The sequence below is a fragment of the Varroa destructor genome, unplaced genomic scaffold, assembly GCF_002443255.2.
Source record: "Varroa destructor unplaced genomic scaffold, Vdes_3.0 BEIS01000002.1, whole genome shotgun sequence".
Lineage (NCBI taxonomy): Eukaryota > Metazoa > Arthropoda > Arachnida > Mesostigmata > Varroidae > Varroa > Varroa destructor.
The window spans coordinates 49,535,973-49,554,295 of NW_019211455.1; the positions used below are offsets into that span (position 1 = coordinate 49,535,973).

Genomic DNA, 18,323 nt, shown 5'->3' on the forward strand with positions numbered 1-18,323 from the left:
GCAGATTTCACTACCAGGCCTGAAAACAGACTAAAGCTTGTATTGTTTTGCTGCTCCTTTTATTAGACTAGTAGGTATAGCGTAAGCGTATAAACAAATTCAGCTATATTGAATTTTTCTGCCTACACACCATCTAAGTGACCGTCATGTATGACCTTTCAGTCCCTTCACACGCAGTAGATGCATCCATTCACACGGATTTTCAACACGTTACTCATTGTCGCAGCAGTAACATATTGACAGACAGGACGAAATTTTATTGGACCTAACGGGTGATGCTTCTCCTCTCAATAGCAAATTTATCGTAAGCACTCACTCACGTATTGATTTTTTTTTAATATTGATTGGTACTTACGGCTATCCTCATGGTGCTGTTAGGATCTTCTTTCAAATATCTCGTATGTGGCTATACTCTGGCAATCCTTTTTAAACAATCCATGCTTCAAATAGATCGATTAGAAACTCTAGGTTCTCCGTAGCTGTGTACAGCTTTCACATATCTGAAATAGCAATAGAACGAACGATTCTGTAAATATAAGGACGCTCTATGCATATTCTGTTTACTAGTTAGTACATATACTGTCTTGATACCTGTCGATCGCCGAAAAATAATAGTAATAATAATAATGACTGGATTTCAAAACTTTTTCTTTCACGGCATTTTTTTTTTATCGATAACATATTACAATCGTGTGTCGAATAAACTCGGTGATTTTTTTTTAAGTATGTCCGTTTTGAAATTGACGGGATGCTATGATCGACGTAATAGGCGCCATTGGATTATACGATGATGAAGATATAATAAGCCATATAAATGACTATTTGTTCCATTGTTGCCAACTTTTAATTTGCGCTCAAAAACAGCGTGTGAGTGCTACCTTACGTGTGCGAAGGTTTTGAAGCTTACAAAACCGGAGACGTATGTTCCAAAGATTACCAGCGATCTGACATGCCAAGTCTCGTTTCCCGAGTCCAAAATTTCCCGAGTCAACTTGCTCTTAGATAGTATTTTCTCAGTTCCTGGAGCATGACCTAGTGTCACCATATAAAATATCACTATTGTTGTTGTTGTTTATTTCTACATATGCTCTTTGAGCCTAACGTAGAACATAGCTACACTGTCGGATCTAAACCCAGTAGGTTCGTAACTTACACATTCGTACTTGTGTTAAGCACACAGTAAGCTAAATATGAATTTCGCCCTATCTGTTTTCAAAGCTACTGCTGTCCTTACGACTGACTTATTTATATACTTGCTAAATTCTGATTCGAATCTTTTTGACTTCGTCCTTCTTAATAAAACCCAGATTTTCATAGAACGTAGAAAATGATGCTCCTCTCGGTGAGATAGACGTAGTTAAAAAAAAATGTTGAAAGATAGAAGGCTAGAGCCAGCCCAAACGATGCATCTGTTAAAGCACCCGTAGCAACAGCTTCCATAACAGACGTGTAGTCCAACTTAGTGCAACTAAGATACGCCTTCTGTTAAGTGAGAACTTTTTAATCCTCGCCGGTTTTGGACTATTATGTCCGACCCATATTTTCGTAATGTAAACTCTTCCTATACCGGTCTCGTTTCTCTCCAAATTAAAGCTAGTTTTAAAGTCTATTGCCGTTGGCAACAGCAAATAAAGCGGCCCTATTTCCATTACAGAACAGTTCACACCGCGGACAGATGTAACAAGGAAATAAATCTATCAGACGATCGGGTGCCACAGGCCTGTGCCACTGCCCCATTTCTTAGACCCACTCTCTGCCTTTTTCCAACTGATTTTTTTCAGTTAGTTTGTCATACTGTGGCAAGCGATCATTCGCTTAGGTATGGCACTGACCAATTCCCTAAATCGGGATGGGAGGACGTCTGCCAGGACCGTGAACTATGTACCATGAGAAATTTAACGAACAAATACCGAATATATAAAGCGACATAAATGACAGTTGCTGAAGCTTTAGGAAAAATAGAACTCAGGTAGGAGGAGCGTCCAAGCCTCTTACCCTTATTTTTCGCAAACCTACCACTGGTGTTTATATGGGTATACAGATTCATGCTCTCAATTGCTTACTTATGTCACCTTGACATACGGTTTCACAACGAGACCAAATAAGTTAGAGGCTGCCGCTTGCCGGCTAGCTTCAGATTTAGAAGACTCTTTCCAGATGGAATGCAAATCGTATTAAGATGCCTTACACAGCCTTTCCGCTATCTTGCCTGTATATAGTTCTGAATGTATTCTTACATATATTAGATATAATCACAGGGATACAAAAAAATCTTGTTCGTACGTTCATACACGTAACATCACATTATTAGAGTGACGTAAAGCAGGCCGGGTAGGAGAGATCGCCAAGGCCGTTATCGTCGCCGGTCCAGCACCGGAAGCAGCCGAAGTTACGCCAGCCACCGCTACATCAGCCGTAACTATTTGAGCAAACCGCGCCTACGTTGACTACCTACGACGCTCATAGCAGTACATGACAACGGATCTTACTATATGATTTACGTATTAATTCTGCTTGCAATCGTATCTAGTTGAGTATCTCGCATTTTATGCGAGAGACTCAAATCCCATTAGAATAACGCTTTTACAGTTTCGATGTACACATGTAGCCATTGCCTATGCTTATGCACCGCTCTTTACGGCGTTTTTTATGTTGCAAGAACCATTGAATCTCTTTTGATCATTTGTCTATGCGGTTAACACGCCTTTGCTTGTAAAGACCGAAGGCTATTACTTCAAAGCCCGTTGCTGTTGCTGTTGCTGTTCCTGCTATCTCCTGTACCTCACCTTTCCTTTCCTTTAAAGTCTTATTTCTGTCGTCCTTGTTTCAGTGTATCGTGCGTAATTGTAACGATCCTAGCAAAGATCATTAGAGTTGTACGAACCGTCTTGCGGTCTTTGATGTTGCCATGAAGCATTTGACGCTTAATGAAAGGAGTGCGCTTCCTTGCTTCAAACCTCTACCGATACTGGCGTTGGCGTTTAATTAGCTAACAGAGATACAGATTCTTGTCCGCACTATCAGTACTAGTATCTGGCTTTTCCCAGACATACACGTATGATTGACTCCCTGAACCAATCGTGTGTTGTCACGTTTATGACAACAACAACAACAACTGAAGATGCCACTATATAGATTCATCAAGTTGAGCGAAATATAAATCAATGAATTGTACTCATGTTATATTTTAAGCAAATATGCCAATAAATCAGGATAGGTGAGAAATAGAGTGTCTATTACATATAAGCTAACACCACTGCTAAGGGAAGAAGTCATACCATTGTATTTGCCAAAATGGGCAAAAATGATTAATTAATTTTTGATTGTATACCAATCAAAGACAACTACAAAGCTCGTAGGTTTTAGGGGAAACAGATATTAGCTATACAGCGCATTTTTTCGGACAGCTGAAACGATCGAACCTGTATTGTCAAAAGCTGAGCCATTAATGCTTTTGTTGTGTGCGTCAAGAATGACTTATGAGCTTGACTTTTTGCCCTTAGCGATAGCCTGCCAGGCTGTAATGAGGCTGCTCACAACGAAGCCTTTATTTTTGAGGAGATGTGATTGTCTTAGTCCGTACATTTTTCCCGGTGAACCGAAGGCCCGAACAGTTACCGGCCTATGCTACTGAAAGGAAATCACCTTCTGTGTGCATGTTCTCGCTTTGCAGGAATATAGCTATCCTCTATACGATGTTGTCTAAACGGTATCCAAACGATATTGTATATACTAAAAACTATGATTCTTCGTACGTACTTTTTGTTCATTCGACATATAATACTTTGTACCTTTTTTGTTGTCAGTTGTAGTAATGCTTTATAGGTACTCAAACAGGTAGCTCAAATACCGACACCTGTAGGAGAGGTAGCTTGATCCAGCAGTGTGGAGGAGCTGTCGAAACTAGCTTGATTTCACTGAGGTTTGTATTAATTTCAAAGTTATCTATGTTTAGTATAGCTTCTGCAGAGAACAACAAATGATCGCAAGGAAATGATGCAGTGTTCAAGGCGGTCCTCAAAAACTTCGTGTATGACTGATCTGAACGGGTTTATAAAATCTTGACTGCTAACAGGCACTCGTTTGCATGTGTTGCTTGAGATGCAACTTATTTGAAACACAAACTGGAACAAGCACGTGAGAGAACCCTGCTTAGAACACAAAGGCTAATATTAAAGTATTCTCGCAAGACCATTGTGTAAACTTATTTTTGTTCTTTTAGACAAATTTTTCTAAGCGGTCCATTACCCCTAAAAGCGAACGTTTGTTTATGCTCAGCTGCTGCAGGGCAAACTGATCGTGTCGTGCACAGAAAGCAATCACCTAATTCTTTCCTAAACTTCAGTCGCAATACCAGCTGTTCGTTTGTCTATAGCTTCTTTGTGAAGTCGGATGCAATTGACTCTACCTTGAGAATGGTACAGTTTGACATGATTCTTCACATCGAGCAAGATAAACTGCTAATGAAGCCTCTGGAGATATATTAAATCTACGTTGCGACTACACACATGTTGAAGCGACCTTGCTTGGAGTATTAGCGGCTAATAGCTACTTCGATAGTTTTAAGCTCCTGTTATAAGGTAATCTCGTTTATCCTAAATTTACCAGCTGTTTCCACAACGGAAAGGCTTCGATCTACGACAGACACAGCTGTTTGTTTCGCAAGGTCTACGAGAGACGTGTGCTCGCTGGTGTCTGTGCAAGCAGTGTCGACAACGATTACCAAAGTGCGTTGTTTCATTTAATACATACGATCTAATGCCGATGAACCGGATAAGGAATTGAAGTCAAACAGGAGGAACGTAATGTGTGTGCATCTGAGAATATTTGTTGGCGACAATATGCTTTTACTGCTCATCGTGAAATTGAGTCGTGTGCTCTATAACAAATCTCAAAGGAAAAGCATTTAATGGTATCGTAGTGCTGTAAAACCTCTCGAACTTGAAAAAGAGAGACCCTGAACCTATGAGGTCAAACGCAAGCTTTCTTTGTAATTGCTGTTCCGAATTGGCCCAACATTCAATCAGAAAACGATCTCGTTTAAATTTTATTCTATCGAAGCTGTGTGTCCGTACTGCAAAAGCGGGAGATAACCACGGATTGGAAGGCGTATCTAATAGCACTGCCCAAAGCCGCCTGGCCAAGTACCTTTAGAGGTTGTAAATTTTAATCCCAGAAGCACTTTTGCACTCCTGGAGCGCCGATAGACGGAACACCGCTCTCAGCAACCTACTACTATTTAGAAATCCGAAGCGGTCCAACATTATGAAGATGAAAAGTCGTGAAATTTGCGCGCATTGCCGGGCACCGTTAGGGGGCCTGAATTTGAAACTGTTCTTGTACAGCGACGGCAGTAACGCAGGACCGAGGGTAAGGTGGCTTTGCCGCCAGTGGTCGGTCGCTATCGGCGCTCGCAATGACAAGCAGTTCGCCCACGGCAGTACGGGACAACAAACTGTATTACCTATTTTGTGTAAGATGGCTAGAAAAGGAATTAGATAAATTGAAAGACAACGTTAGTTCGACAAAACTGCACAAACGGATCAACGCTAATCCTAATGAACGGACAGAAGTCAACGGAGGCCTAAAATGTCAACCAAAAAAAGATAATGCATGTTACGGAAGAAAGAGTGCTTTGACCGGTAAAAAAAGATTCGCTTAGAGTTCGGCGGTGTTCGGTCTATTGTTGAAGATCGAAACCGATCAGATCCTTTAAGTGGCAGAAAGGTTTCTAAACGAGGACAAGCTGCCTGTCCACAGATTCACATGAAATTAGGAACGAAACCGTGTCTACCCAGTGTAGAAAGATGCGAGGCTATTCTAAAGGATCGGAGGCCACTTTGCTCCATGTTAGTAATAACGGAACTGCAGCCTAGGAGAGAATGTGTACTAAATCAAAACAGTGTATACATACCACACATAGTGAATATAGGCTCCTATTGACAGAATACGTATCAGAGGCTTGTTCAAAAAACATAGCACGAGGAGCGGCTGCTTTTTAGGCAATGAGATCCGTATAGAACAAAGCAAAACAGAACAACACAGACGAGAAAACATGTGCACAGGGGTCATGAGGAACTGCATGTTCGAAGCCACCATGGCTGCCCATATCGCCCAATGAACTACAAGACAGAATATTTTGGCGCGCTTTTTTAACAAAATATTCTAATATTTCGAGGGAAATATATATATATATATTAATTCCCGCCATCCGTTAACTAGTCAGATATTCCACTATAGCAGAGGTTCGCTTCATGGTTTGCCCGAAGCCGACTGTGCCGCGTCATCCAGCTGTGCACTTTAGTTGGTACCCTTATTCAACCAGCAGCGTTCCTTGTGCCTCGTTATACTGTTGAACAGATTGAAAGCAGATTCCCTTATAATCTATCCGAGCCCAGTTTTTTGTCTGAATGGGCTAAAAATATTTGACCTGTGCTACTATGCTACGACTGTGTTCACTGGAATGCCATATTCATAATGATGCTATGTGTGCATCATGTCGGTGATCCGCAGGCTTCAAAGATAAAGCGACGGCGACCAACGGAACATCAAGTCCTTTGAATAAAGTCAGCTAGCTACGGCAAAATTGTCATAGTGAACAAACAAAGAACTTAACAAATAGCTCTTTGTTACAAACGCACGAAGCCACGGATAGCGATGAAGCTGCCGTTTCAATTTACACGTCGGTAAGTTCGCTCGTGATAGCCGATATTTCAGTAATGCAAAAAACAAGATGGCCAATAACCGGCGCACAGTGCTTCACATCGGTGCTAACACCACGCAGCGTAAATCTGCTTTTCATGAATTTCGGCAGACTGATCTGATCCCAGTTGTACCATTCCTATTTGACCTCCGTAGTAAATATCACGTTTTAGATTTTAAACGTACATGTAGTAGAGGCTCAAACTCAGCTTCGGTCTAAACATTCCTAAAGCGCAAAAGGGGAACTAGCAGCTTCAAATGTATGGTACATTCGAAAGTAGATTTGACGCCGAAATGTATGTATAGTTGATGAAAACTGTAATTATATTATTAGAGATCACTGGCACATATAGGTATGCACAGAAACACATAGCCACCCACCGATCTACATGGTACGCGTAAATATACACACGTGCAATAGACAATAGACATGGTACGATACACGTTACAACAGCGCTCGCTGCTACCGCATATTCTGAAAACCTAAAAATTATATGGGGTAATTTTAACAATGCGTAATTACAAACAGCGAGATATATAGAGCTGTGGAGAAGTGTTGGCTACATTGATGGTGAGAACCATAAACCGCGCATAGAACGTGCCCACAAGACTCGTCTATTTAGCTACTCCATCCTGTGGACTAGATATAACAAAGGACGGAGCCACTAGCCCATGAAAAGGAAAACTTTGGTCTAGTTTCACTCGCATTTCTACCATATAAAAGATATACGAGATAGCACTGAATGGAATAACGACAGCGACTTCCTACTACCAGGCAAACCTCTATCGTTTCATCTGTCTTCTCAAATGCCATTTAATTGATCTTTTTCTGTCTTAGCGATCTAGCTAATGATCTCTTTCGTTGTTATGACCCTAAGCCCTTGTTATGATATATATCATGCACGTAGATGTGGCACTTGTGAGTGAAAGTCAGCAACGAAACATTTAAAACCGAGAAGATAAAGAAGACGCTTACGTGAAGAACGCACACAGGATAGCGATCCTGAGCACACTTATCTCATAGGTCATTAGGTATTTAATTTTAATTTGTCCTTTTAATAACTGACAAAACAAAGCCGACTTTGCTTGATTGTATATAACAACGGATATGTAAAAATGTACTTATGGTTATTACGGCTATAACGCCAGCCACCATTGATAAGATATGCTTAGGCTTCATAGACGTATGCGTATATATCATACCATCGTGCGATTCCCACGAAAAAGATAAAAACTTATGATAATGGAGCTATAGCTTAATTGTATCAAAGGCCCTCCTATGGGAAAATGGACCATAATGTAGATGCTTGATACGATTCTGACAACTGTCAGGTATATCGGACTGTGTAAAGACCATATTTATTATTCTGCAGATTATGATCCGGCACCTGACAGCCTTACGTCTGCATTGTTATCTGTTATAGTGACCAACGAGCGAGAGCGAGAGAGAGGGGGGGACAGAGTTACAACACAGTTATTTTTTCGTATTTTGCAACAGAGGGGCAAATAGTCGGAAAATGAGCGAAACTGAAATGCGACTAGAGTCCGTCGCGAATAGGGTTAATTGGCCGGTTTACGTGAAACGCTGGTGGGATTTCAGCATCGTACACTACTGGAATCGTGGTCCTGCGTGACAATGGTCAAGCGACAATGTGTATGACACATTATATTATACACACGAAAGGGTGAAGCCACATAGGACAGGAGCTATATGAACTACTCAGTTTTTCTTCGCAAGAAAACATCGACTTCAAATTTGAATACTATTAAACTTTTAGATCTTTTTGGATATGCAAAAGCCATAAATTCGGTTTATCAATTTGCGCCGCTGGACTTTTTTTCTTTGTAACCTTCTATAAAAGGTGAGACTATATACGAAAACTAAGCATTTTCTATATTTTCTCGATAAGAAATGAAAACGACCACTTCATGGTTTTTTATTGCCTGTCTTATCTAAAGCAAGCGAATTAAAGCTATTTTAATGAGGCCATTACGTTGAGTTATAATACACAGACATCTTGGGAGTGGGGTGGGCTAAGGCGAGGTGAAGCCCCACTATATCTCGAGCTGCTATTGATAAAAGTCCTGACCATTTTATCGGCATAACGCATCGCTTGGATCCCATCCCATTGACGACATACAGCCTACACTGCGAATAATGTCAGATTTTAAGCAGAATTTATTATGGATAATCACGTATATTTGAATCACGAATAGCCAGTATAGCTACACGGGTTTCAGTACATTGAAGGGAGTGTCGGGTACACACATTGTTATCTTTCTTTTTTGCTTCCTAAACAAAAGTCCACTCGCGGATTTGGCAGGTATTTGGGCCACTGACAAGCCAACTTCACGTTCCGCGGTACAATATCATACGAGTCTATGATAGTCAAGGCGTAATCCTGAACGTGTTTAATTTTACAATGAATTACTGTAAATCAATGGCCCTTCTAGTCACAATCAAAGCCCCTACTAGAAAGAAAAGCGTTTTGTTGGATGGCTTTGTTATTCGTACGTAATAATTAGCGAGCCATATAGCTTTATTTGTGCCTCATATAATTTTATCTTATCAAGTTCAGATTGATCAGACAACCGAAGAGTCTTTGACGAATAAATTGGTATACTGTTTTCAGCCGTGAGGGGGGTAGGTGAGGGTATCACTCGAAAAACGCAACGGTAGCGCAGTGTGTGATTTGTCTTAATGGATATGTGAATCATACTCGATCGTATGTCGGCTTCGAATTAAATAGAAAAATCATTGGTTCCAGTGGTTACAGATACAGTGGGGATGATGGTGTCATATGTACGAGAACCAAAAAAGCATAACTTTCTTGTTCTATAAGCAGGATATTTTAGTCGTCTTTATCTGGATGTCGCATTGATAGGTATGAAGGTAGCTCATTGTGCCTATTCAGCATACATACGTCCTATACCCGCTATAAATTGGAACTACTATTGAATGTTGAAATCGAAAAGATGTTAAGGTAGCTGCAGATGCGAGCGCTACCAAGTATGCTAGAGTAAAACAATTTATCGGTCAACTTTACCGACATGGTTACATAAACGGAGCAAGTAATACCATGCTTATCTAGAGTTAGAGCGATTGCTGATGCTGCAAATGGTTATTTGGGTCAGTGAAATCCATTAGCGTAGTCATGCTATGGCTAAGAATGAAATACAATGGCGATAGGCAACTACAGTATCTTGAGTGATAACGCACAAAGATACTGTTTGAGGACCCGGCCTCATCGCAGGTTTACATGATAATTTTTTGGTCGATGCAAACGTGGACATTTCTGAAGATGCCTACAGGGTAGTTCCAGCTAGGCTTTATTTTCGGACATTTTGTACATTTAAATACTTACACTATCAGGGGATCACATTGCAGCAAACCTTTGTTTCCTTCATTTGGCTTCCTGTTTTCGTTTCTTTCGTAAAGGCTACAGTCTGTCACTTGTTTTGAATATCTCCTACTACGAATCATTCCGAGAACAGCTCCAGCTGCTTAAATACGTATGCGTAGGCTTATTTCAAATGTCTTCTCTAGCATACATTGCAATCGACCACTATCTGTCTCGACACGGTCGTTTTATATCTAGCTAAGTTGTTTCAAAAAATTTATAGACAATTTTCTATTCCAACTTCTAATATTATTTAAGTTGCACAAGGATCTACTTTTCATCGTACCGCAGATGTCTAAAATTGTTGCCATTCTGGTCAATGCTTTCTGCTAATAATGGTTGGAAACATTTCATTCTGCTTAATTGTGACTTTTCGATTTTTCAGCGTAGGCTTTCCCTCTAAAATGTACCTACAAAAAAAAGGCCGAACTAGTGGGCAGGGTACCCTACGGGAACTCCTCGTCAGATCCATCTGTTTGAAGATAGATACGTTCTTACATACGATCAACATGCGTAGAGGCTTCGCTCTGTTAGAAATGGCATTCGCTATCTTTACCAATCGTGTTAGTTATTTTAATGTAACTTCATCGCTCTAAAGGATCTTCCCTGAAAATGTTCATACTTTTCCAAGTATTGTTCTCGTTGTCTTCTTCGAATCGTGAAACCTGACGGCATGTACCAGTTGTTGGAATGTAATCTTTCTATGTATAACATCTTAAAACACTTTCGACTCCCAAATTGCCGACGCCAAGCTCACTACTTGATTGCCTTGCAGATTTTTTGAACGCCTTTCCAGTTCTCTTTTTTCTTCTAGTTCTTCTTCTTCTTCTTCTTTCCAGTATTCTTGGTCATCTGGAACGTTACCTTGAATATCTTGAGGAATTCTATTCGTTTCACACTTATCTTTCGAGTGTAAATCGCTTGAAGCTCCATATGATATTGTCTTAGTAGCATTGCAAGATTCATTTTCCTTATTTCAAGGCTAATCGTGCTCCACCTATAATTCTTTAACAAGAAAGAACGGTCAGAAAGTTATGGTTTGTTAAACATTACGTATACACCATCTTCGTTATACGATTTATCCTTGCTCAAACAGAAAATGGATATCTTTGACAAACACGGCTATTTGACTTGTCAACCTCATTTGGCTTTTTAATATTTCGACGTCGACAGATCTGAAGCAGACTTTTACTGACCGACAGAGACAGCAAATATTGCGACGGGCTTAAGCGAACGTATCGAATACCGCTGGCTTCCCGCTGTTCCCTCGTTGTCCCCTTTTTCACTACAAAAAGAATAAACCGAGGAGAGAAGGAGGATTTCCTAACTCTATAGCATTATAAAACTAATCCACTCCAACCTAGTCAGCAGTGTATCATCATTTGACTGTAGCTTAGCATAAAAACAGCACCATTTAGTACTGGCTTCGTATTCAAAAATGTACTAACCACTGATTATATATATAAATAAGGTTGTTTCTATGGAACAGAAGAAACTAGACGACTAAAAGTAGTACGTGTAAGGCGGCTGCTGAAAGAACCGAAGGAAATAAAGAAAATGGCCAGAAGATGTGTGTGTAATGAGGTACTACTTTTCATCCCTGTCCTTTCTAAACGTGGAAGCCGGTTCCGTTAGTCGAACGAAGAACAAACCATTTATTACAGGATTGCGGCAGACTTGCTTTGAAGCAAACCCTTCCTTTAATATGTTTGTGACATAAATCTATAAGCTTTTTATCAAGCCGTACGGCCAGTGCAGTCCTGGTATACACGACGGTGCTTCTTCAACTAGGTAATTGTGCGTGCGGGATGCTTCATCATTTCCTTACGTTTTACCACGAAAACTTTGCCCTAGTTTGCCGGCCAGGTAGTAAAGACTAAACTGTCATTATTATGTTTGTTTTTCTCATTTATCGTTTACAATAGTGTTGTATCTAATATCGGTTACTGCTGCTATCTTAGCAAAATATAAGGCTGCTTTCTCGTCATCACCCCCCTACAATGCGTAATCATATCCGTGCGCTGCAGTCTTTCCGGCTACTATCTATAATATTTAGTAGTATTTAGGCTAGTATCTATAGTATTGAAGTATTACCCTAATTTGCAAGCAGATCAACGTTGTTACTGGAAAGTTTGCCACATTCATTGGCAAGCATTTTTGAAGCAACATGCCAGTAGCCTTTATGGGCTCTGTGCTCAACCGTTTTTTCGACCATGTGAGCACACGCATTGCCTCGCTGTTGAATCTTATACAGGTTTTTATTCATGAAGTAAAATGCTTTTCGAATGATTTAGTATAGGTTCAGTAGATAACTCGCCAAGATGTTGCCCCCTAAATGATCTTTGAACTCGAACAATGTATGCGCATATATATCTGTATGTCAAATGATATATTTCTGGGTGCGAGGTACAACTATTGAAAATAATTTACACAGCTAATTTTAACATCTAGCTTCAGGTGACTTGAGAAAATACTGAACCTCAATTGCTACTCCTAGGAACACGCAGTTGAATTTATCGAGGACATTAGTGGCATCATATCGTTTAAGGCTTATACATGCGAAAGCATTTATCCCACTGACAGCAATACAAGTTTACAACACTATTGGACATAGATATTGACTTTCTTTTTTCATTTTTCCTTTGTTCTCACGACCTTCTATTGGCTCTGTCATTTTCCTGCTTGTCGCTTGAGTTCTCGTATCCACTCCACCCTCGTGTTAGGATAATGCCACTTTTTCTTGATTAGCTTCTCCCTTAGCTTGCCAACGCCGAAGTAGCGGAAAGCCCGCGTGTAGTACAGTGTGTTTTCTCTTTGCATCGCGGCATTCCTAAGCAGCACTGAATTTAACACTGCCAGGGTAGCCTTCGAGTGCTCCACAGCGACGTAAACTACTTTAACAAAGTATGTCCGTTCGCGTTCACGTCCTTTTCCTATGTTTTTTATCCTATGCGTTCTTCTTCCTTTTGATGTGTTTCGCTTTCGACGAGTTCATTTCGGTGGCCTTCGTTGTGACTGTCGTGGTGGTTTTTATCGTCATAGATCGCGTTGGACCCTCATTTTGTGTAAATGGTCATCCTGGACTCGAGCGATTTTCCTAACAGTGCCCAACCACGACGACCATCACTTCCCGTGCCGCTCCCACTGCGCATTTGTCTGTCATTTCCCAAGGGCCATTCTGTCCTCTCAATTTTGCAGCTACTGTCGCGTCGGACTCCAAAGAGATCACCTACTCGATCAGTTACCCCACTGATGGCTACGTAACGATAAATTACTCCCAGTAGGCTTAAAGTAGTTCGTAACAGCTCTACCCTACCATATTCCAAGGACCCATCCCACTACGTTGCCCCTGCTTCCGCCGCTACCACGGCCGTCATGAACATGGCCTGCAAGAGCTTAGGACGCGCATTGTGCGCCCCCTTAGGACAGATACTGCCTCTTTGCCTGACAATAACGAGCCTCAATAAAAGAACTAGAAAAAACAGAACCACCAGGCTCTGCTAGCTTTGAAGACTTCGACACGCACCGTCTCTTTATTGGAACATCTTTTCCACACGCCGACAGCTGTTTGTGATGCGACGATGGGGTTCAGTATGAGTAATGTATAGGGAGATATTCCTTCGTTCAAGAATTCGACAAATCATGTCACGGGTAGAAGTGTTTCGATAATTGCAAGCCATGCCAGAAGATACCTGTTGCTGAAATTCTGGTAAAAATGGCTTGTTTTATAGTCAGTTGCCTTAGTTTAACTGATACTGTACAGCCGCAGCGTTGCCCTGCATTGCCACAAAAAAAATGCTATTTTGTGTACAACAAATATTGTTTTTCTTTTCTCCTTCGCAAACTTTACCCCGTATGGGGTTTAGCGGTATGGCCGCTGTAAGAATAGAGCAGACGTGAACTATTTCTTAGTTAGGACCCCACCACTCCCCCGATAATGTTCACAGTCACATTTGGCAGTATTATCATGATCACCGAGATATTAGAGATGAGTTCTCAACAACAGGCTGGCCGAAAGACCAGGGACGTCCAAAATAACAGAAATGCTGGAAATAGCTTACACGGAATGTCAAACCTTTAAAGAAGTCCATGCAAAGCTTCTCTTTAGTTTCAGACTTTGATCCACCCTGATACTCTTCTAGTTCGACGTGCTCAGTAGTCTATGTAGTATTGTACATATTTTGAATATACGTAATGAATAATAAGGGTGACGATGCACTGACATGCGCCTCTCAACTGCCGCATGTTTAACTTCCTGCGAACTGAAGCTAAGTTTGTGTGACGTACGACCTATATAATGAAAAAAATCACATTGCTGGCGTAACTAGGTATTACCAACCAGTATAACTAACCTGTTGCTCTATGTATGCAAACTGTGTGGCGTTACTTTGCAGACCGGTCCACACGGTGTCTTTAAGCGAAGGGGTTACTCACAGGCCAAATGTTTTAGCATGGCAATGGTTACCTTACGGTGTTTATGGCTAGCTATAAATGTGTGTACTGGATGTTATAGGCTCAGCTAGAGTACATGTACCCTGATCTCTGAACGTGTCGATACAGATGCTATCTAGTTGCTTACCTTGTTTACAAAGACCTATAGGATAATTTTGTACGTTTCTCGTACGTAGAAATTGGTATAAGTAGACTATATACTTATTTTACTGACTATCAATTTATTTAAATGGTCCTTAAACTCGCTAGGTTACCAACTAGAGTTAATATAGGATTCGAGGAAGAATGCTATCGAAAAAGCAGGATGACCAACAATGCGAGGAGTCTTCGTTCTTCATCGGAGGATGCTCCTATGATATTACCGGTACTGACTACGATACCGATTGCAGAAAAGCGTTCAATAGTCAACATTTGGCATAGTTCCCGCAGTCAAACATTATTTATTCGTATATCGTCATCAACACTGAACCAACATAAACACTTTTTTTTTTGGATCTACTCCAACCAAATTGACCAATGCTTAAAATAGTTATCGTTTTTATTATTTAAGCGTAGAGTTTTTCCGATAGTCGATTTGTTCAGTGTTGAGCTTCAGCCCTGACAGATAGCATGGGAACGCCTGTTTCACACAAATATCTGTATGCGAACTATTTTCGCGGAGTCGCTTTCTATGATTCCACTAAGTCTGGCATTTCAACAAGTGGAAAGATGATGAAACCCAGCAGGTGCGTCGACAAAAGCAAAATCCGTGTCCGGATAACGACTTATACGTTACAGAGCACTAGTGCGGCGTATTCACTAATACTGATGATTGGCTATTGTTGTAAGGTCTGAACGTGTAACACGGCTTGACTGTTACTACTTACAATGACAATAACTCATAGCGCATAGGTGTACGTACCAGCCACTCGAAGACGCTTGCTCCTTGTTAGACCATGTGTCCATATTAAGACAAAGTTAAGTCGGTCTATTAACACGCGTATTCCTTGTATAATAGCCAGGACGTGTGAATGACATGCATTCTTAATGGTATGATGTGTCATCCGCTGTTCATTGATCGTCTGTTATTGGCCCAGCAACAGCATTCATTAATGCATGTTTACCCCAACGTGTATTCGAGGCCGATGGACGTACTCTTCTGCAGTTATAACGACTCTCTACTACAGCTGATCAATAATAGCAAAGACAGAAGACCTGCGCTCCCGAATATATCGTCACTCGTTGGGATAGGAAACTACCCTCATCTGTCATCTATGCCCCCTAACATATGTTTGATATCTTCGAGCAAAATTCGAAAGATTGAAGTACAACACGCATAGTCTCCATAGTGATCTACATAGCCAATAGCTTGCAAGTACGTAGCCTGCAGGAGATTACGCGGAGGTCGGTAACAATGGCTGTATGTGAAAATAAAGCACCTTGTTGTGGTAATCGTATAGGGGACGATTCCCTAAATAAAGGAAAAATTCTGTTTCTTGTTTTGCATGATGAGCATACTGCGCGCTAATTCCATTTGGGCAAATCGACCTATGCTATTTTCCCCTTGAGGTAGATTGCCGTCTAGGTAGAGCCGTCAGATAATGTAGTCTATTATTATTATATTAGCCGTCTGGTGGTCCCTAGCTGAGTTTTGTTCCTCGGGAGTATCGGTGAAATACCCCTGAACTCTTTAAGGGATGAATGTTTCATTAGTTGAGTATACATAGAAATTATGCTATACGTCTATTTTAATGAGAGAGAATCGCTCCTAAATATACCTAGAACAACATTTTTTTCTTCAAGTTTCGAGTAGGTACTCATGTCGGCTAACATGTGTAGTTGTCCGTCAGTCAGCTGCCCACGCAGATCATTTTAGGATTGTGGAGAGATTCAAGCAGTTTACAAATAGCTATACATAGGACATGTCCAATCAGGGCTCGGATTGTCTTTGCGTACGAAGTAACGAGTACTAAAAAAGTAGTACGAAGTAAAAAGTTCTAAAAAATTCGGGTACTTAGCCAGACCCATCTGGGACATACGCTGGAAAGGACAACACGCAGTAAGCCATAGTCTACAAAATAGGCTGATTCGTTTACCCACAGTCATTGGTACTAGGTAGAAGCTTTTTTTCTTTCCTATAGCAGTATCAAAATGATTATTTTCAAAAAAAATTTCACTACAGCTATACACTTTTCTCTTGGTCAAAATTGACATTCACAGCATTGCAATTGCGTACGCAGTTGTAGAAAAACAGAAGAAGGTTTTTCCACAGCGAAATACGACAAAAGGCCTTTTATAGCTACTTCACAGGTTATTAATAAAACACAAAATTGCGTTTTTTCACGATACCTGTCTGTCGAATTCAACGCGCCTGAGTCTATCGTTGCGCATTCAAGAGCACTTCACAGAAGCTTTCCGTTTCAATTCATTGTGTTGATGTATCGTGCGATTACCAGATACGTCGTCTCACTGATTTAATTGTTCCTTGTATGATCACCGTCTTGACAATTGATCAGGTTTATCTATCGATGCTTGTTATGATTTTACCAATATTGTGGCAGAATGTTCCCGTACTATTGATGAAACATTCTAACCGCATGTTACGGCGCCAATGCGCTACTGCACTCACGTAGGGCCCGCTAAGCTTCTTTTCTCTCTACCACATGATTATGCACTAGGAAGACATAGGCTCCAATTAGGCTTAAGCACACCATGATAATCGACCGGGAAGATTTTTCAACTGTAACTAAAAATGTGTTATTTCTTCCTACGGAAACTTTTGTCATAAGTTCAATCCAATAGCAAATCTAGCATTTCTGACACGCTGCACTTACTGTTGCATGAACGAGTATTGATTGCGGACAAAAGACAGGCTCTTAGCGCCGTCATAGGCCAAGCTTTACTAACAACTATTATTATTGGTGGAGAACGATTTGCAAGCTGGATTATGGAGCTTTGCCTGCACGCGATCACGCACGAATACGCTTCGTTGTTAGATTATTGACAATTTACAGGACGACGCTTTTATGTACTTCCCACTCTGGGTTAAACTCTCTTTAACGGTGAAAAAAACAACGTAATAGACGGACGAAAGATTCAGAGAAGGAAAACGCCATGCCTTCATGCAAACCAATAAGTTCATCATTGTTCCATATGCTTCTCCTCCAAGTACTGAAAGGAGCGTATCGTAAGACCCTTGGGGTAAATTGTTTTAATTGTTCTGCTATAATCGTTGCTGAATCATATAGTAACGACGCCGTTCAGGCGCTGCTCCCAAAGGACATTGTAACATTGATTCACTTCAAAATGTAATAACATTTACTCTAGTAAAACAAGATAGCTTTCTATATAAATATAAGCAACTAAAAAAGATTGCTGTCATATCAATCGCTCGCGCAGAATTGCTTAAACACATCTTCCCCCTGCTACTTATGTGGCTTGATGGACAACAAGCAAATAGCGCTGGGGTCAGTATTTTCGGTCACAGTCGTAAACCGATATATAATGGTCCTCTTATAGGTTCGTACTTTTATCGGGCTAGCTCGTTGACGCTCTTCCTTCATGTAGCATTTTTGCAAACAAACGCATTATGCCTATAGTCCTTTTTATTTCCCTGCATAAGTTGAAGTAATTATTAAACTTAAAGGGGATTGCAAGCGCTGCACAGAAGGCACAGGAGAAGGTAATTATTGGTTGTTACGAAGTTGACTTGTAGAAGTGCCCTTAGTAAGTTTTTGGAATAATATTTAGTACTATGATTTGGGGCTTCGTGTCGAAACGTTGAACGAA

General features: G+C 40.7%; 1 protein-coding gene and 1 long non-coding RNA gene across 13 annotated transcripts in view; one reads left to right on the plus strand and one right to left on the minus strand.

Moving 5' to 3' along the window:
• Positions 1-18,323, minus strand: part of LOC111245297 (allatostatin-A receptor-like) — a 94,706-nt gene that overhangs the window by 36,308 nt on the left and 40,075 nt on the right. For 2 of the 12 annotated variants that reach the window (XM_086979307.1, XM_022793471.2), the window contains exons 1-2: positions 5,915-7,294; positions 356-500 (exon numbers count right to left, since the gene is read on the minus strand). The gene's annotated coding sequence lies outside the window, so the exon portion shown is untranslated. The other 10 variants (XM_086979301.1, XM_086979299.1, XM_086979304.1 and 7 more) reach the window with 9 other exon arrangements.
• LOC147757940 (uncharacterized) overlaps positions 6,563-18,323 on the plus strand; it is a 109,109-nt gene continuing 97,348 nt past the window's right edge. The window contains exon 1 of the long non-coding RNA XR_015320416.1: positions 6,563-6,686. This is a non-coding gene — a long non-coding RNA (uncharacterized LOC147757940). The remainder of the gene's footprint in view (positions 6,687-18,323) is intronic.